This window comes from Falco peregrinus, chromosome 1 (genome assembly GCF_023634155.1).
Source record: "Falco peregrinus isolate bFalPer1 chromosome 1, bFalPer1.pri, whole genome shotgun sequence".
Classification (NCBI taxonomy): Eukaryota; Metazoa; Chordata; class Aves; order Falconiformes; family Falconidae; genus Falco; species Falco peregrinus.
In genome coordinates this window covers 13,594,159-13,615,685 of record NC_073721.1, presented here as the reverse complement: position 1 = coordinate 13,615,685, position 21,527 = coordinate 13,594,159, and the positions used below count along the sequence as shown (strand labels likewise).

At 40.0% G+C, this 21,527-nt stretch overlaps 1 protein-coding gene across 1 annotated transcript in view; it reads right to left on the bottom strand.

Moving 5' to 3' along the window:
• Positions 1 to 21,527, bottom strand: part of WAPL (WAPL cohesin release factor) — a 160,000-nt gene that overhangs the window by 96,438 nt on the left and 42,035 nt on the right. Inside the window, exon 3 of the mRNA XM_055819759.1 lies at positions 4,013 to 4,171. The gene's annotated coding sequence lies outside the window, so the exon portion shown is untranslated. The remainder of the gene's footprint in view (positions 1 to 4,012; positions 4,172 to 21,527) is intronic.

Below are 21,527 nucleotides of genomic sequence, written 5' to 3'. Positions count from 1 at the left end.
AACTTTAACAGCTGCCTCTGGCTGAGTCCTTCGTCTTACCTCAGAAGGTAGTTAATATTGCTGTGATTGCATCTGCTTGAACAATGTAATCCAGTAAAGGAACACCACACAAAAACCCAGCTCCATTGTTTAGTGTTCAACAGACTGTAAACCAGACTGTAGCAGTTCACTAAGTACCACCAAAGCTCCACTTAATGCTATTTGTTAAAAGAAAATATCTCCATTCTTCTTATCTAACTTCTAAAACCAGAATGATGCTATTTTAGAACAAATTTACAAATAACCAGTTCGCTGCCTATTTAACAAAACAGCTGTATCTATAAAATAGCTTTATATAGTTATATTCTTCTAACATAGGCCATGGACCTTTTTTTAAACTGTTTTATTTCTTATTATTACTATTTTTCACATTAAGCGCAGGCTTTCCAAAATGATTGTTAATTCAACCAGTACACGATATGCAGCAACATCCAGTAATATGCCTTTGCTGTGTGGGAGAAAAACATGTTTCCTTGCTTTCATCTTATCATTAAGTAATGTCATCCTCTGCAGTGGGGGCTTCCTTCATTACCTAATAAAAAGTCCCGAAGTCTGTGCCAAATATTGCAGCGAAAGCTTTTTAAAGGTCTTGTTACAAAGTTTGAGTACTTGTTAGCTTGCTGAGTGTGCAAAGAACTTTTGAACACAAAATTAGAGTGGGACTAGCAGATATGGAACTGAATTATTCCATGCAGGGACTCTGAGATCAGTTGGCTGCAGATATGGTCCACTACTTCCCTGCTAAGAAAAATAGTTTGCTTTTGTGCTTTTCCAATTTCCTAGAAAACCAAGTATTTATTATTCCACAGAGACTGAAAAATACCGAAATGAAGAAAGGATAAGTATGAGAAAGAATGAATGAGAGATACCACTTGGGGGGGGAAAGGAAGGAAGAAATGAACAGTGGGAAGAAAATGGAAAAAACATTAAGTTGGGTTGAGGTGAGAAAGGACGAAGTAAGGTGAAAAAGGTGAGAGAAGAAATACCTTCATCATAAGGCAATATTTATACGGCAACAAGAACAGCAGAAGCTGGGTAAATGAACTGTTGCTTGAACTCTCATGTGTTCACAGAACACTACTTAAATAATTCTGACTGTAATTTTTTGAGGTTATACTACTGTTAATTTTTTCCAGTTATACTCACAATTTCTTTTCAACAGGACTCCAACCCTTAGGATGACATCTTCTGAACTAGTAGACTGGTATGTACAATACTATGTAAAGTGATTCTTCTCTTCATATACTAACTCCTGAAAGAACACAACCCCCTTCCAGTGCCTACCGTTATGGGATTTAACACATCTGTGCTCAGGGGTGGCTGGGGCTTTTATGACTGAGAACTCACCCGAGAGTTTTTGCTTTTACCAGAGTATGTTTTAGTTCAGTGGAGTATAGCCAGACCTCTAGGCTTTGAGTGCTGTAAATTATTCACTTCTTTAGCAAAGATCTACGTTAGTCAGTGAAATGGGCAAATCAATATTTACATTCCTAACCAACAAAGGGGCTGTTAAAGCTAACCATGCCTTAATCTACCATGCACATAAACACCATTAAACCAATACAACTTAGCATATGCTTTAGTTTTAGTGACCATAAGCTTCATGTCCTTGTCAGGTTTGATAAAGGTTAAGTGATACCAGTTATATTAAGCTATCTCACTGGTTTCTACAGACCTTCTGCAATCTTGGTTTGTACCTTTTTATCTATAAACACTTCTGAAAACTTCCCCAGTTTTTAAATCCAGTTTTATTAATAGAATTTGCCTTTAGAAGTTAATTTGACTCCATTAGTTCTGGTTAGAGCTCACACTCAGCTTTTAACCTGCCTTTCAGTGAAACACCAAGTTCTAGGCACAAACAGAAACAAAAGGGACCAAAAGGATAAACCAAAAGAAAGCAAACTAGTAGTGGGGTCTGAAGTTACTAAATCTCCTTTAGAGTGAGGAGGAAAGTAATATAATCAGCATTTGTGTTAACTTTTGGATGTTTCAAGTATCTCCTGGTTACTCTTAAAAATACTTCATGCCGAACTTCAGAGGTGGGTTTTTTCCCCCCTTCCAGAAAATTTACAAGTTTTTCTGGCTTTGCGGGCTCTGGGAATGAGAAAGGTACCTCCTCCCATTCTGTTCCTATGCTACTGTTTAATAGGGGTATCTGTCCTTTGGTGAGCAGAGCCTGGAAGGGACCTTTTTCATCTGCCTTGGACATTCAAAGTCCGTTCTTGTCAAAGCACAAGTGCTCTTCCAGAGGAGTCCTTTCTTTGAAGAGGTGATTGCTTTGACAAACTGACTTTACAAATTTGTAATCCTCTCACATGTGTTATGCCAGAACCATTAGCAAGATCAACATTTTTAGTGTCAGAAGATATTCCTTATAAAAAATACATTTGATTTGATTTACTAGTCTTATCACAGCCCTTGCAGCTTTTTTTCCTTCTGTCTAAAGAAACAGAAAAAATCTGCAACAAAACATTGCTGTAACGGGACAGCCTTTTATCATGTAGATACAGTAAATAAAATTATTTGGCTTTTTATCCAGCTAAAGGTAAAGGTAGCAAGATGGCTTAGTCACTGTATTTCACTATTTCCTGTGCCGTTAACTTCTGGTGCTAGTTATAGCTTTACTAAAAATTGTCTAAATAGTTGTCCCTTAGCAAAAGACCATTCGACTAGGTATTTTTCCAGTAATTTTACTGATGTAATCCTGAAAAAAAACCTGAATATCTGCATTCTTTCACAACATTTTTGAAATAGACATATTTTTAGTTTAGAAGCTTCATGTAAAAATATTGAAAGGCACCTATCAAGAAACTTATTTTGACATTTCTTTTCATGCAAAAAATCGGAATTTATGCTTTTCACATCACTTGAACATATAATACCAGTTTTTGCACAGACAAGATTATCCATTCTCTGACTAGCTCGATTACTTCTAGGAAGTAAGCTTCCCATACCACTAATGACTTTTCAGATCCATTAGTCTGTTATGTATTATTGATTTCAAGCATTACTGATTAATGCTGTAAGTAGATTTATTTCTGCTCCTAAAGGACTGGCACCTCTTGTTACAGTTGCTAGATTAATAGTATGTTGCTGCTTGCTTTAGTTAGTTCCTTGCCATGTCTCCTTCCCTTCCTCTGCTCTTCGGCTGCCCCCTGTGCCACTGTTCTCCCCTTTACCATGTTTTTCTAATACTCTGTTAAATGTTAGGTGCTTTCCATTTACTTTCTATGTACGATGAATTTGCATGAAATTTTGGAAAGTGTAAGGTAGTACCAAAATGGAAAACTCATGCCTGCGCAGCGGTGTTTTTTCAAAGTTAACGTGTTTCATGTTACTGGTCCTTCCAGAGCCTGACTGCCACTGGCCGCAAGCTGCTCTGTCCCTGGCTGCTACTGCTCTCCAAGTACCACAGTCTGCTGCTGGCACTGTGGAGGCTCTTCGGTCACTGTAGCCGCTCCTCATCCCACCACTTCCAGGCTCCAGATTCTCTGGAGTGCCCAGCACCTCTGTTCAGTACAGATTATATAGCTTTTGTTATTTTCTGCATGCTATTCTACAGGTGTCTGATAGCTTGTGTCTTTGGTAGACTGCAGACATTTTGCTTATTAATATAGCATTTAACTAATCACCTGCGTTTTTAAGTCCCTCACTACCTTTGTTGCATAGCTATAATAATTAACTTCATATTAGTCTGTCAGCACTGATAATCTACACCATACTTCAAGGCCAGTTTTTTTGAAGTACTTAAATGCTGTTTCGGGGTAATGTTACTCAATACCAGGTTATCAAATGTCTCTAAGATTTAGTCACATTAACTCTCAAAAATGAGAACATGCCACCTCCATCAGCTGTGGGACAGAGCAATACAACCATCACATGCTTATGTAAGTCAAGGCTTGGGACTTTGATATCGAAGATAATGAAGGTGGTGGTAAAAAAAAGAGTTATAAAATAGAAGTTTTAAATGTACCTGGTTTCACATGTCTGGGTGGTGGTTTTCTGTCAGGCCTTGTCACCTAATAGCCATTATCTGTCTGCAAGGAGACCAAGCACCAAGCGCTCTGTATGAACTGGAGCAGAAAGTTCTTCAGGTAGGGACAAGTTGTTAAAAAGGTTTCCTTGGTAATGACTGTGAAGGAAGAAGATTGAAATTAATTTAAATCAAGGAAGTAGTATCTACCTTTTGGTAAATAATCAGTGTAAAGTTGTATCCTGAATTTAAACAGTATCAATCTCCTGCCTCGCACAGTGTTAATTTGTCCTTTTCTTGGCGCTAGTGCCTTCTCTTTTCCCCTATCACCTAATGACAGTACATCACATGACAGAAGGGGGACAGCGGTTATCTGATTTCTGTCAGTATTCACTTTTTCCCCTTGTTGGTTATCTCCCCAGCTCCTGGACCTTACAAGAGATTTCAGAATACAAAGGAGGACATTTAGGCACCCTGTTCCCAATAAGTGGCAACCCATGAGAGACTGTAATCTAAAACTACTTTGTCTCTGTAAGTATATGATTTATGTAACATATACTGTCAGAGTGTATCGTTGCAAAGCAACATATTCTCAGGTGTATGGTTAGACATACAACCATCGCTTGCCCAAGACATTCTGGACCTCAGGACTCCAACAGAATCTTAAAAGTACTACAAGGACTTTCCTTTTGGAATATTTTTTTCCTCCTTTCTTGCTTTCCTTTGCCTATCCTAAACCAAGAAGTCAGGGATAATCAGTGCAAAGTCTTTTGAACTCCATCTCCCAGAATTATGAGGAAAAGGCTTTGATTTTGAGGTATAATAGTTGCTATTCATTTATATGAATACATAAGAAATATTAACTTGGAGAATATCTATTTGCTCCCAGGTAAATAACTACAGAGAAATGTATGCCCTAAGCTTTAGGTTTTTTAGCTGCCAACTTACTAACAAACCAAAGGGAATAGTCAAAAGATCCTATTTCTTTCTCTCACTTGCCTAGCAATGACAAAGAAAACGCCACTTCAAATACAATTTCTGATTTTCTTCCAGTCTCATTATATTCCTCCTTGGTCAAGCAGAGGGGTTCTGTAGTATGGCCAGAATACAAGGATCCATTCTCATCCAAACCTGGTTTGTCCCCTTGTATGACAAGACCGAGTGTCACCATAAATCAAAGCCAGACCCTTGGGCAAGTTCAAATCCCAAATGTTGGGCTGCGGTGCTCTCCTGAAGAGCACATGGTGAACTGTCCTCTTCCACTGCAGGAAAGCTGTACTCCAGTGCCTCTGATGACCTCTGGGAAACTCAAGTATGAAATTGTCCTCCCTGTCTTCTACTAGAGATAGACTGATTTTGATTACTAATGGGAGATATAATGATATAGTTAAAAATCAGACGTACCTCTGGCAATTTAAGGCCTTCTATGACAAATGATTTTTGTTGCACATTTGTTTACAACAACATGCACTACATCAGAACTGCACTGCCAGTTGTGATGGGTCATTTTGTCCCTCCTTAATAGCTAGCCTGGCTTGACCCCTGCAAATTAATCAACCTCATTCTTTAGCTCTAGTAGTAGAAGCTTGTGGATTTAGATTCAGTAGCACCACATTCCTATAGATAAACAACTGAAATAAGTCATCACAGAAACACGGAGAGAGGAGTGAAAGCCAGGAACTTTTTCAAATGACACAGTGCAATGAATCTATATTTGCATTAATTCTGCAACTGTTTGGAAATTATTTCACTAGCCCCAGCACTGCTGATTTTTACTAGTTTTTCTTGTAGACGTGAAGATTCTTTAAGATTACTTTAGGAACAGATGTAGTAATTTTCCTGCATTATCTATCACTATGGTGGTAAGTCCCTTAATTTATTTTTGCTGGCACTGTCCCAACAGTGAAGACTTTGAGGTTTTTAGGTATTTAAGGAGATGTTGGGGTTTTTTAATGTAGCATTAGAATACAGTTTCCTAAAAGGAATGTCTTTCGATACACAGAGCAGTATCCTGTATGGTTTGAATGTACAACATTTAAGAAATAGAGGGTACTGTTGAAGTAGTATGTGTTGAAGTTGAAGTCCAAACAACAATGGAAAGCTCAAGACTAATTCAAAGTCCTGTTTCTTGGGTCCCCTAGTACTAGGAAACAGAGAAAATAAAGATGTTTAAAAAAGCCGGACCCCAGCATAAAGAAATTTTTCCCCATGTACTGTACTTCTGCCATACCTGTGTTCTGAAGGTGGGTTCAACTCTGCTAACCTTAGCACGTGTTTTACACCTTGTTTCTGCTAGTCATCTATGCCCTGTTTGTAGTGTGGAGACAGGGAGCCCTAGAGGGTGGCTTGTTCTGGCTAATCTTAGACTGTCTCAGAATGGGATGAGTCACTTGATGGAGGTGTTTAAAGAGGGCGTGCAGACAAGTTTCAGTGGCTGAGGCTGTTGAAGATGAATTCCTGCTTTTCTAAGGTCTACATTATCTCTGTATAAAAATTTCCTGTCAGTCGTAAGAATTCTTTCCCTTGTGATTATAATTCTTTTTACAATGCCAGGAAACTGTTGCAGGAGTCCTAGGAGATGTTCAAACATTTCTGTCATTTATCCTTAATGTGGATACAGAGGCTGATTTTTCTAGATTTGCCAGTGGGTATGCTCCATAGTATCAGATAATAGCATTTGGGTCGCTCCCAGCTGCAGATTTCCTCTTCCGTGGAGTAAGATGGACAAAAATGAAGCCATGTGAAAACTTCATGTAAGCTAGGTAAATGCTTGCCTCTCCACAGCTTGCAGACAAGCTTAGAACTGAATGAGTAGTATTTGGCAGACAATGCTTCTTGCAATACAGAGATAAGTTATGTCAAAAGGATATAAATTATTTAATTGGCAGAAGACCTCAAATTTGCTGGCAATAATAAAGTAAAATAGGTCAGAGGAAAAAGAAAAAAACCCTTTAAATATGACCACAGCTTCAGAGACTGAGAAAGCAGTATCTTGTGTAATATATATTACTTTCCCCGTTGCTTTTCTTTTGTTTAATGCAACCTGTTTAACATATTGTAAAGAAACAATCCATCATCTAGGCTTGGTGAGAAATTGCCCAAGTCACAGCTGAAAACCCTCTAGTATTATTCCAAATTTGTATTTAGAGCACCATCATTTTCTCAAAAGATACTTTACCTAGACACCACTTCAGTTTCAACACAGTACTTCTCTTCTGAAATTAAGTAAAGGGAAAATAAGAAATTCACATTATAGCTGACAAATCATGTTCTCCCATTTGTTGAAAAAGGACAGAAGAAATGTCAGCTTTTCTGTATCTGCTTTTTGTACTAACAATTGATGCTTAGGAAAAGCTGTAAACTGTTCAAGCCTCTGGCAAAACATGGCAAATGTCTGTTGTAAACAAAAATCTTTGGTAGAATTCTAGATACTGCAGTCCAGACTGAAGAAAGGCTTCTGCCTTAACCCTCCAATGCAGAAAACGTTCTAAACAGTTCGACTACTGTGTAATTGAGGACCTGTGACTGTCTATCCTGAAGAAAGACAATGAGGGAACTTGGCTTCCTTGCCCTGTTCAATCAAGACAAAAGCATCAGATGCTGAAGAGAAGAAACAATACAGAGAAGGATGGAAGGCCTGGGGAGGTGATTGCCACCTCCTTTCACAGCCAAAGCTGCATGAATCTGGTTCAGAGAAGTCCAAACTGCCAGGCCGACATGTTTCTCGCTTGCAAGAACCCAGGTGCTGCAGGAGGACCATCTGCCTGAAATTCAGGTGGTTTGACACTGAGCACAGTTTTAAGTGCTGATCTGCACATAAATTGTCACAAGAATAATTATACTGCTCTTACTTTACATCTCTTGCTATGCAAGTACAATATGTGGATATTCTTACTCTTTTTGTCCTAAAATAATAAATCTTGAATCAGTATCATACTGTAATTATTGTCTTGTCTTCAGCTGAAGAGGGACACCTGTGCTTCCAAGATCATCTGCACATTGCATCAACTGGCAAAAGGTTTCAATTAAAGTAGACATGGTTATTTTGATTAAGTCACGTAAATGAGCACATGTGCCCTGAAAGCACACAGAAGTTTCATGGCTGATTCCTTAGCATCATAGGAAGTTTCCTTGGGCAGCCAACAACCTTCGTGTTCCAGACTAACATACCACAGCCAAAATAATCACATACATTTTTGCTAACATCAACCAAATAAATTTCTAGTAGAAATGCTTAGTAACAAGAACTATAGAAATACATTCATATATATTTCTTTATATAGAGGAAGAGAAGGATTGCTATTGACTATAGAACTTCAATAAAAATACTACTTGTAACTCGGAATGCTAATTTTATCAAAGAATGTTTATTCTAACTAGTGAAATCTTGCATCTGTCAAATGGACAAAACTGATGAGTTTAAAACTGGGTTTTATTAACAGGTGTGGGAAGAAAAGTGCTTCCATTGTGATTTCTCAAGTGCCAGAACAGGAAAACAACTTGAAAATGGTTGGACAAAAAAAATAACCTATTTAATTTGATTTTTAGTACATTTTTATTTCAACAAAGGAGGTATTAGTACATGGGAATATTCTGGGGAAAAATACACTTTGGTTAATGTTTGCTTATGTCTACAAAGTGAACAAGTTACAACCAAATCTTGTCAAGTACTGAGTTATATTATTTCAAAACTATTAAAGGAGTTCATAGTCTGTGAATTAATATCTACATGACTAACTCCTCCTGTCAGCATTCACTTTCATCTTCCTAAGATATGAAGTTTTTTTCCTTGAACCTGCATTCTCAGCTTGTCAAGAGTGCGGAACTGTTGTTTTCATATCATCCACATGTTAGACTGTTTGACCACTGCTATGTTCCTGCTGCTGTTCGGGCTAATGAACTCAACTGAAATGAAGTACTGGTATATTTTTAAAACCTAGAATTAATGACAGACAGCAAAATGTACCATCACTGGGCTATGGAGTATCTGCTATTTCACAGTAAAGCTGGAATTTTCCGCTTTCAAAATTCTGGCCCCGGTCTCCTAAAGCCCTGCTTTCCTGTTCCCAATTCTTTAGTTGAAGCACAAGGCTTTATTCTTATAGAGGGCCAAATGGTTTTTGCTTTATTCTGCTGGTCATACACATTGCCTATTATATTTAATGTCCTTCCACGGAAGCTGGCCTAAGTGCAATGGAGAAACAATTCATTATGACACTGGAAAATCAGCTGCAAATGGTATCTGTGGGCTGGATTACAGCTGCTCCTTTGTTTCTCCAGGTGTCACACCTTTTGTTTTTAATGACAGTACTCCTGTGTTTTAATGCTCCTGGTGTAGTTTCATGAATTCTGGGGAAGGATGCTGTCAAGTCAGGAAAATGTGCCATTATTTCTGTTGGTATTTGCTGTAATTGTTACGGTGTAAACATCGGCGGTTCAAGCTCTGTAGGTAACTATCTTTTAGCAGATGAACCGGCGTAATTGGAAAAATTAGTTTTCAGATACACACAAATTAATTTGTGGTAACAAGTTGGCAGGGCAGGTAACAGTAGCAGCTTTCAGAACAAAAACCATATCGCAATTCCTGAGTTTAGTTAGATAAGTACCCTGCACAAAAGACCATCAGCATCTTTGAGTCCTACATATTCAAAAAAATGCATCAAGTGACCTCACAGTAAATATATGTCAAAATCCAGAACCAGTGCTCTAAAATGTATGTGCACTGATGATCACTAAAGGACTAAAATGTTCAGCTCCCCGTGGGTGAATATTTCTCGTAGAATGATCTCTAATATGACATCTCAATGCTGATCATTAAGGAATACTTGCAAAACACCTTCCAGTTTGGAAACACATATATTCATAACTCTACTGACTACTAAAAATTAAGAACTCAGACCTAGTGGAATGGTTGGAGAATGCAAAAAAGCTGCTCTTTTAAAAGTCTCCCCTCTGTTATTTTTCTGTGCTCAGTGAATCATGAAGAGCCTTTTACTGCAGTAATGTCTAATGAGCAGAAGACATTCAATAGAAGCACCATCAAAGTACCGCAAGGAAAGCCTGAGAAATAGCAGTGATTAGAAACTATTCCCAACACAGCGAATGTTAATGTTGCATTACTCTGTTGGATTTCTGGTTTTACTCAGCCTCTCAGTTCTTAAAGCCTAATTCTTATACAAAAAACATGCTCCTAAATCTTCAGCTAGTCATTCTGGGTGCTTCAGTTGCAGGCACTTTTCTGGAATGCGAATCTCAGAGTTCTGATCATCAAACCTTGAAAATCAGAGCTTTTAATAAGGCTATTTAGTATCTATTTAAAAAAAATAAAAGATGTTGCATTAAAATGAGTTTTTGGTTCACAGATTTTAAAAGAAATTATTTCTCTTCCAATCATTAGAAGAAAGGAGGGAAAGGGAGCTTGTGTCTCAGCTGGTTTGTTCTGGCAACTTTTTTGAAAGGCACTGGCCTATCATGAAGAGAGTTGCCGAGCTGAGATGAAAACTGGTTTTTTTTAGTATGACTCTGTTTTAAATTATACAAAGCTTTCCAAGAGAGGCTGCGTTAGCTTTCAGATTTCTGTGCTTGTGCTCAAGCTGAAGAGTAATTTGGCTTGGACCAAAATAACTTCATGGTTCAGACTGCAGCCTTTCTTTTCCCTGACTTTTATGTCGAGAACTTGAAACTACATTCTTACATCCAGACTCCTTTTACAAACCCACAAAAGCCTCATCAATGTTTGATTTAGATCACTGAAATATGGTTTGAGAGGCACAGATGTGCTGACCTGCATACTGCTGGAGGCTGAAAGAGTAATCTAGGGAAATCTCACCATATTCTTCTCTTTCCTGGCATGCTGCTTTTAGCCACTGGATATTGGGTTAGACAGACCCTTGGACTGACTCAGAATGGGCATTGTCGTACTTTTATGTTCTTAGGGCTATCTATTAAATACCAACATCTTTCTCTAATGCAATAGATTATTTAAAATAATAAATAAACAGCAACAAAAAAATCCCTCCTAAGATCTCTTGCTCTAAACTTCCGTAATGTGAGGGGATTCCAAATCCAAAGTTATGATTCTAAATAAATGACCAGACGGCAAACAGGTATTAGGGTGACATCACTGCAAGGTAGTAAGACTTTGGTTTTGAGAAAATGTGCTCATTTATGAAGAATTTAACTTAGTGGATATAATACAGTAGTAAGTAATTTAGTTAAGAATTTGAGACTCAAGAGTCTGTCAGGGACCTGAGTACCCCAATAGGTCTTAATTACCCTGACCAGCTTCACCCGACACCCCCATCAACCCCCTCTAGCCATGGGGCCAGGGGCTGCATTTAAGCTGAAGCCTGGCCCTTTGCTCACTGCCTGAGCTTATCACAGCTATGTCGGCGTGCAGCCCTGGGCCTGGCTGATCTGGGCCTGGGTACGGATATTGCCTCGCCACCTTCTGCTGCCAGCCCTGCCCGGCTGCGTGGATGTGACTGATAGCCCAGACTCTCTGCTGATCCTGAGAGCTGCCTTCCCCAGGTCTGCCGAGCTCACCTTGCTCACGTGTTATGGCATGCTGCCCTGCCTGGGGAGGCTTCTGGCCTCCTGATTTATTATCATCCTACTGGCCCCTACAAAGCAGCTGTCCTTTGCTGTTCCCTGGCATAGTCTAACAATCATATCCCAGTCTTAAATTCTTGTGTTGCTTTATTCTCAGTTCAGTTTATAATTGTTTGGTAAACTCTTTCTGCTCTGCAGGTGTTGAGCTGGAGTTGCAGTGGAACCAAATCACTTATTAAACCAGCAGAAAGTTTCTCTGGAGAGCCAGGTCCTGTAGTGTTCAAATCAGCAGAGTGAATGGGAGGAAAATACCTCCGCTGTTTTCCCATTCTAAAGCAGCTCTGGAGGTCTTATCTGGGAGCTAGAGTCTGTCAGGTAACAAGCATTGCTAGGAAGGGAATACACTTTGACATCTGTACGGTGCTTGGAAACCCTGTGGCAGAATCTTCCTTGGGCCGTTTATACTGGCTTTGCAATTGCTTTGTAAGAGGGAGCCCAGATCCTCAAGCAGTAGGAGCTGAGTTAGTACAGCCATGTTGATTTACACTATCTGAGGAACAGATCCATGATAAAAGTACAAAACTACTTAATTCTGTAAGGGTGATTAGACCTGGAAGTTTATTGTATGTTTTGTGGAATATTTATTTTGGTGAACTGTAAAACTGAGTCCTACTGCTCCTTAAATGTGAAATGTTTATGCTCAGAAAATAGGTTTGAGTTTATTTGGTATCTCTACTTAAGAATGCTGCCACAAGATTATTTTTCGATTGTTTTTACGTAATAACCAACATGATCATTGTTGACTTGCTGTCTGCAAGATACTAGAGGACACTGAGATCTCTGCAATTACCTGATGATCCTAAGTAATTCAGATTGCTGCACAAGGATGTTTTGCTATGAACTGCCAAATGAACAGCCTTGTTCTATCGCTTTAGAAGAAATCCAAGAAAGTAACTCCACAATGAGCCAGCGAATTTGAAAACAAAAAGACTGAGCAGACTGTCAAGCATGTCCATAGTCAGGAATATAATAGCAACAGTTTGTACTGATTGCACGGTTAGGATTTTTTGAACTTACCTTCACTTAAATTTGTGGAAAAAAAAGTTACTCTATTTCTCATTACCTCTTCTCCCTTACGATCAGTTACTATAAATAAACACTGAAAAAATGTAGTACTTTCACCTCTTGTATCAAAGGCAGCAGCAATGCATTTGTTTAGTAAAATATTCTTTGTGTAGTAATGGCAAGGGTTAACTTCTTGGTTGGGTAGAGGGTTTTTTGGGGGGGAGAAAGAGAGGATGATAATTTTACTCTGTGTAAATTACATCCTGTTACTAAAGTTGCAAAATGGGGTAAATGCACACAAAGAAAATGTTTTTGTACTTGGGGGAAAAAAAGCCTCTAAATGTCCATTCTTTATTGAGGTGTTCTGCAGTCTTAAGTCCCATTGCAGAAACTGCTTAGAAAAGAGCGCATTGTCTGTCTTATGAAGAAAAGAAGTAGCTGAATCATTCACTCAGAAGTGACATAAGGCTTGTCTAAATCTGATGTCCCTCATCACAGGATCCACTTGTTTCTTATACAGGGAGACGTCAGTCGCTTCCTACTGTTGACATTCTTAAGTTTCAGTTTGTACAAGAAGGAAACTGTATGGTGGCATGCAAAACAGCTCAACGGCTGTGGAGAATCAGGCCCAGAAATTAAGTCTGTATTCAGGGATGCCTGGTTTTGATCTGTTTTTCATGTTTCAGGCATATTTGTAGCAATCTCAGAAGAGCAGAAAGAATGCAGTGCCCAGCTTTTCCTATCACATAGATGAATTCCAGGATATTCTTTCAGTGGAAAAACTCAGACATGTTTGTCTGCTGTGCTTTACTACCCAACTATGTTTTCATGATTTGCAGCATCATTTGCAAGTCATGGAAAGGAATGCCAGTTCTGTAGGGAGCAGGCAGAACTACAGAAGTGAGAAATAATAGTTTTGCTTCTGAGGATCACTGCCAGTGTCTTTTATCACTTTAGTTCATATAGGTTTGCTTTTGAGATATTTATTCATAAGGCTTTCTCTTTTGTTTTTTAAACTCTGAAAACAGTCTTCAAAAAGACATCCATGTTTCTATTAAAACAAAACCCTGAGATTCTGTTGACTTCTTATTGTAACCATACTGAACTACTCACCAATTCATCACCTAAAACTTAAGCAGAGTATATTTGTTGAAGGAAATTCATGACACTACCAGAAAACAGAAGCTCGCCATGTCTGCATTACTCTCATGCCTAGAAATGTTAGGCAAGCCAGAACATCGTAACAGCACATAATAAAAAGTCTCTGCTCCAAAGAGCTTGTTATCCAAGGATAGGGAGGCAAGAAACAGAGGCATACTGGCAGGAAAGTAGCAGGTAACAATAAGACAATATGGGTCAGTGCTGACAATACGAGCAGCAGGTTCTGTGTGCCTGCAGCCTAGCTGTTGTCAATGTCTCTCACTGCCACTGCCACCAGCAAGAGGAACTGCATGAAGACAAGCAAATCATGCATGTTGGAAACTCTGTGCAGTGAATGATAGAAATGAGCATCACTGGCTGACAGGATGTGAGAGCTGGCAAGCCAGTGCTGTCTGAAAGATGATAAGTAAGCTGGAGATGGATAATCCATCAAGGCCCTTGGAAGTGAAGACAGCAATATCTATCTGATTTAATAGAAAAGGGGAGGTCAAAGAAGGGGATGCATGGCAGTAACAGTCAAAGCAATGGGCTGGGAGATGACAGGATCAAGATGAAAGGGGCTGAAAAGGACTGAGCTGGACACAACCACACTGGCACACTTGCATCCTGTCTGCAGCCTTGTGATAATTGCCTTGTATGTTCCATTAATTAAGGCTGGAGAAAAAAGGATGTCATAGCAACTGAAGTGAGTGAGGATCCAGAGGAGTCATTTAGCAGAGTAGGTATTAATAAAGGCCACATGGCACAGTTAAAGGAGAATATCTCTTTATTTAGAGGCCTCATGTGAACACCTGGGAAATCAGAGCCCAAGATGATGACAGGCTGGATGACAGCCCTAGAAGAAGAGTTTATAAAGAAATGAGCATATGGCTTTACACTTCTGTACATTGAGAAGCTCTGATTGTAGAACTGCAGTGGATTCTCCTTCATCTTAAACATTAGGTCTGTCTGATTTTGGACTTTGTGTGAAAAGTTTCAAGTTGCAGCCGGGAGAAACTCCTCATAATATCTCTGTTCTCAATAGTCATGACAGAATCCTGCCCAAATCTTGAACACTGTATAATCTGAGCCAAATCCTGCTCCTGCTGCAGCTGCTGTTAGTTATTTTGTCTTGGGCAGGACACTTGTCACTGAAATCTCTTACAGACTTGGCTAAAATATCCTCCCGTATTTCTAACTTGCACTGACTCTCCAAGCTGTTTTTAGAAACAATTCAAACACAAGATTTTGAAAATTCGGTGATGTTAGTGGTCAGTTTCTCCCTCCTCACCCTGCCCAAATTCCTGAAAGCAATGAACACCATGCAGACTAGAACAGCAAAGCACAGGGTACCTGCAGTAGCTGTGGGCTGCTGAGACTTCAGCTGCAGTCAGTGATAAAGCTGTCTGCTTATTAGTGCAGTAACATAATTTTCTTCCACCAGCAGACTGAATAATCATGTCCTTTATTTTTATAATTTTTCCAGAATCACTGATGGTATTTCTAGAAAGGTTAGGATTTCTATCACAAGGATGTTGTAAGACTAGACAATATGTGCCAGGAAAAATAGTTTTATAACCATCAGGGCAGTATATGCATTTTTGCGGATCATTTGAAGACAATAGCGCTATTATCTAAAGGAGAAAGATGACAATTCTTTAATATCAAATGAGACCACACTTTCTTTACCTTCTGGCTATCATGAACTATTTTTTCTCAAACCCAGGGTTTTCATTTTGATTGCTGTGTGCGGGTACAAATCGCATCTTATTGTTCCTCTCCCCTTTGTCTTTTCATCAGAGAACCGTCTGTCTCCATAACGTAACTCTATCTCACCTATCAAGATATTTCTGCAGCCCCTCCCCATAAGCTCTGGTCACTAAGTTCTTTCTACTTCAGAAGTAAATACTACATAAGCAGATGAGATTAAAACCCAAATGGTACCAATTTCTCTTCCTGTAAGCAGTACAAGCTCGTTATTAATGCTGACCAAAACCTGGCACTGCTGTCTGTCACTGGCAGATGTCACTCTAATGGCAGTCAATACTTGACTGGGGGAAAATGCTTGATGAACAGAATTTCTCTGTGATTTTACTTCTCATGCCTTCTCTACCAATAACCCTCTTTCAATCTGAGTCCTACCCTAGCTACGAAACACACTCTTCTGCTGTATCCCTGCATTAGTAAATCTTTCATAATGCCTACTTCCAGCACAGATGGCAAGGCAACGTGGAGACCACCATGTGCTGACCCCACATCTCAACCCACTGCAGACGGAGCTTCCTGTGGCACAGACCTGATTTGTTATGGGCAAGAGAGTAGCAAGGAAAGTTTCCTTTAAGTTTTGTATGTAATTACTGCCTGAAAATGGGAAGGTTGTTCTTTCTGCAATGACATAGCAAGTTTTCTATCAATTTTAAAATAGGGTTTGTCCCTGCTTACAGTAGGCACTAAACTGCACCAGCACAATCAGCTTTATCTCACACATGTGAGGAGGTCTGGAAGGGTGAGAGCTCTTACTTGGGAACTGAATGAAAGGAGGGAAGCTTCCAGCTAAAATCATTTGAGAAGAGTTTGGCTAACCAGAATTCTCTGGAGAAGGGTAGGCTTTGCACAGAAGTTAAGTAACAGGAGACAGGTAAAGAATGAATCTGAGAGCTCAGCCCACAAAACAAAGTAAGAGGGTTTTTTTGGAAGCACTGCAGATCCAACTTGCTGATCTGGAGAGCTCTTTGACTTCTTTGTCCTCAGGCTCTGTGAGGAAGGCCAAGAGGGACAGAGGCAGGTTGACCTTTTCAAGCTACCTGGCCTTGAAGCTATAAGCCACTAGAGTAAGCTGGAAATACTACTGGGGAAATCAAGGCAGAGTACCTGTTGGATTGTGTCTTGCCATAGAGTGGCAGGCTAATGCCATGTTACAGAGCTAAATTAATACTGTGAAAACATCACTGATACAATCCTTCCATCTCAGTGGGAAAGACTTTTTTTTTTTTTTTTTTAAATCTTAGGAAAAAAACCTTGTGTGTGAATGGACTTTTCTAAACCATCCTTTCTGGTCTGGCCCTTCTGTACTTAGTTCAGCCCTGGGATTCTCACTCTCCTGCTTGCTTACATGCTTACTGGCTGCACCCTGCAGTTCGTGCTATTGCTGTTCACCATAGATCTTGGCTACCCTATAAAATCAGAACTACCTATGAGGTGAATTATTCACTTCTACAGCTGTGCAGAAACCACGCTGATTTGCTTTACTGTTTTCTATTTTGTCTATTGATTTTTGGGTAGTCCCAAGAGTGTGCTCCCACAAAAGGCCATACAGAACTTTGTACTCAGTTTAACCATTTTATTTACAACAGGTGTTCTTGTCTCCATGTCCCCTTGCCAAGTTGCTCCAGGCATGAAGAAATAAATTTAATTTCTATGATTAATAGAGCACAAAGAAGATGCATATTATATGACTCTCTCCCTGCTTTGTTATTTGGGGTGCCAAAATTGCAGTATGCTGTCTGGGAACAGCTAGGAAGTGGGAGAATTCCCACCTGACAGATCTTAGCTGTTAAAAAAGGCAGAAAGAACACAGGCGGTTGCAACCAGATTTCTGTATAAAATGAGCAACCAGTTTTCACCTGCATATATAAGCAGATAAATTTGTTGCAGGTACCACTACAAAAGTAGGCCTCTGAAAACACTGAGAGAAACATGTTTTCAGATGTTACAGCCACTGAGAAGCAATACCGCACCAGATACTGAGGGCTCACCGCTTCTATACAGGAGGGACTGTGTAAGGAAGGCTGCTATGGACTCAGATTTTATAATGTCGTATTGCCTTTTGAAAGGCAGATACTGAGAATGGATAGGCTCTCAACTGAAAAATCAGTAATTCCTCCGTCTGCCCCATCACTTATAGGAAGACCTAGTGCATCTAGAGGACAAGCACATCATATTTTGAGGGTAGCATAATTATCCCCAAGATCTTTTACAGGGGTTATTGCTATCATTCTCCCTATAATAACAGGGTGGGGGCAGATCACACAACTTACTAGGCAAGCCTTAGAAACACCCAGCTTCCTTGCTTTGTGCATTCCTCATTCATGGTAACTCATATCCCAGAACTGTATCTGCACTCAGAGTAAGAGTGGGAATTTACCTTTCCCATTACTGAGTAGTCTATTCCTCTTTCCTCATGCTGGCCTTGGAAACCTAGGTAATCTTTTGGAAAATTTAAGGAAGCCCAGGTGAACTTTTGTAAATGTGTCTCAGGGACATTAATCCTTGGCTGACCATACCCCTGGTCTTCTAACTCTCCTGGCGTTTCCCCACAGCAGTCTATCTTCTAAGCAGCAAATCAGCCCACCCTCTATTCCTGCAGATTCCTAAAACCTAATTCCACACAAAGGTCCCAGCCAAAGAAGAGGACACCGTTCCTTTTCACTCATTGTGAAAGAAATCCTATGCTCATTTGAACTTAAATTAAATTTTACCCATGCATTCACTTTCCCTTGTCCTGTTAGACAGTTTTCTCAGTTTTCTGGAAGCGCCCCAGAGTCCATGATCTTTCTGCTATTTCTGCCTGTATTTTATAAAAAGCTATGAACAGAAGTTAATTATCAGTAGCAAGAGCTTGTATTGGGTCTGGCTGAGATGGAGCTGATTTTCCCCATGGTGCTGGGCTTTGTATGGCAGCTAGAAAGGTGGTGATACACACCGGTGTTCAGGCTCCCGCTGAGCAGGGCTGGCACAGCACCAGGGCTGTCTCTCCAGCATTGCCCCTCACCGGTAGGCTGGGGCGGGCAAGGCCTTGGGAACAGAAATAGCCAGGACAGCTGACCCTAAGTGAGCAAAGGGTTTTTTCATACCATGTGATGCCTGCTCAGCAATGAAAGCTAAGAGAGAGGAGGATACGGGGGTAAGGGTAGGGGGGACACATTTGTTACTATGATGTTTGTCTTCTGGAACACTGCTATGCGCACTGAAGGCCTGCTTCCTGGGAAGTGGTTGGACATCACCTGCTGATGAGAAGTAGAAAATAAATCTTGTGTTTTCCTTCGCTTCCATGCACCGCCTTTGCTTTTGCTTTATTAAACTGCCTTTATCTTAACTCATGAGTTTTTTCCATCTTATTTTCTCCCTGCCACCACCCTGCTGTCCTGCGGGGAATGGGAGTGATACAGCAGCTTGGTGGGCTCCTGGCATGCAGTTAGGGTCAACCTACCATAGAGGTGCAGGTGAAAGTCAGGACTCTCAAATTGGGAAGGATGTTCTCACCATACTTCAATGTGACAGAATTCAGAGAGATGAATTCTGGGCAGGTTTTCTTTTCTCCAGAAGTGACTGAGAGCAATTCAGACCTGGGCCATAAGTCAGGTGGGCTTCCAGTGAGTTACCCACACGTCTCTGGCAGAAATATTTGAAAACTTTAGTATGAGCCAGATGGCTTTAGAAAGTACCCAGTGTCATGAATTGATACATTTTCTCCATTAAGCTTCCCAGGGAGACAACAGAGGTAAGCTTTTGGTGGAGAATAAATAAGGGAGATGTAGAGGGCAAATTTCCCTCCAGATCTATAAGTCTAGCATTCTGATAACTTTTAAGTGAAATAGCCTTACCTATTAAGAAAAACAATCACCGCTCAGTAAAATACTTTGAATTGTTCTCTCTGGTTTAGTACTGCATATAAACCAAAAGGAAATCTCAGAGAAAAAAGTTTTGTGAACAATTTGCTATTATATGTCTTTGCCTGACTTCCCAGGTGCTGCATACAGAGAATGAGATGCCTCATACTTCAAATGTTGTGCAGTTCTAGGACATGACTCCTCTCTTTCCATGGAAACTGAGGCATTGCATATAGAATAGATCAGCTGAATTGCCTCTAGCAATTGGCTAAAACACAGGATCAGACAACTGTAATCATATGAGAACATTTCCATTGGACATGAATCTTAGTGTTAGGGTCTAATTTTCAGAAATAATTTCACCTAGCTTGCAAGTGCTTAGTATTCACAAAAGCAGGCCCCAGAAGCTAAGGAAGGGCACCAAATCAATAGCCCTCTTTGGACTAGTACCCAGTTCTTATTGGGAAAATTCTTCTCTCCTTCATACTGTATATTCTTTCATAATATACTCTCAGGAGATGCTGAACTAATGAAATTAATCTATCTTGAAAGGCATGCGTAACACCAAATCTAATGAAGCAAGAAGGTGTCTGGTTTACTTCAAAAAAAGACTACATGTATTCCATGATTTGAATACCCTGCCAAATATACTATGGGCTCTCCTAAAAATGTGAAAAATTGGAATCTTCCAGGCTAACGGTAAGTGAAATATTTTCAGTGCATTGTTATTAAGATGAGAGGAAATAATTAGAAAAATGTAATCTGTGACCCAGGGAAAAGGAAAACAAAGTACAAGCTGTATGTAAACAGACTGAGTGTTGGCATAGCAAAAACTAAAGCACAAAGCAGAAAACTAAGAGCAAACAATTAGAGTACAGAGGCAAAGAACACCTCGGATCTAGTATTTATGTCTGTCCTTGAAGACTGTGTGTCTCAAACTTTCTGTTTTATCAGTTTGGTAAGAGCAGGATGTAACCGTGTGCAACTTCTTTGAACATGAAATTCACACAAATGGGAGACCTCCCATTGCCTCCTTTCTCTGCACTTCAATCATTAAAATGAACTTCATGCTCTATTCCCTGGATGAATTTTATTTGAAGATAGTAAGAGCTTTTGCCAGTTTCACACTGTGGCTTTCTGTAATAACATCTTCTACCTTTTTAGTAGTAAAGTGCAAAATTATCTTCCAAAAAGGTTCTGTCCCTTGAAATGTCCAACACCACTGTTGGCTGCCTCATATCTACAGTGTGCTGCATGCAGGCACTGTGTGTGCAGAAACACAGCGTCATGGATCTGGAGTTTGCATCAATAGCTTTTGAAGTTCGTACCATTAATGTCACATCCACCGTTGCCCTGGTACTCATATGTCTGTTATCACACACACATAGAGAGGAAGGGAAGAGCACAGCCTAGAAAATGACCATAGAATCTCAGACGCTGACAAAGCTGAAAACTGTCAGGTGATTTGCCACCTCTGGGTTCAGTTCTGCCACAGCTAGTTTAAATCTGGGTTGGTTGTGCCTACCTAACACTGCAGGGCAGGGACACTCGACGAAATGTCTCTGCCTTTCACAACAGGTCAGCTGATAATTATTTTTAAGGTCTCACAGTCTGACAGCATGTAGAATCTAAGAGGTGTCTCCTCTGGTGAATGTTCAGTGTTGTGGTGACACAAGGTAAACGCCACCTTCCTTAAATGACATCAGGGAAAGGGGATCTGCAGCACTATAGGTGAGTGACTTGGATGTACAGGCACAGCTCCTGTTCATGCAGAAATGCAACCACTCTAACTTAAGGTTAGGTACTGCAAGTGCTAATTTAAGGAAAGGTACGTGAGAAGGGGAACCTGTGTGGAGCTGAGGGAATACAGGTCCCACCCTTACTATCACAGCCTTCTCATAAAGACTTTCCAGAAACAGTTCACACCATCTATTTGTGTTACAAACTTCAATGAAGCTACTAGCTTCCACTAGTGTCATTTGATGATGGTTCTAAGGCCTACACTCTGTGACATTCATCCTGCAGTATCTGCTACAACAGCTTTTTCACACAGCTTTTTCACACTCTGTGCTTAATTCTCTATTGCTATTAAACTTCACTTTTGTAATGGGCTTTCAACTGGGAATACAGCAATTCATAACTCTTTACAC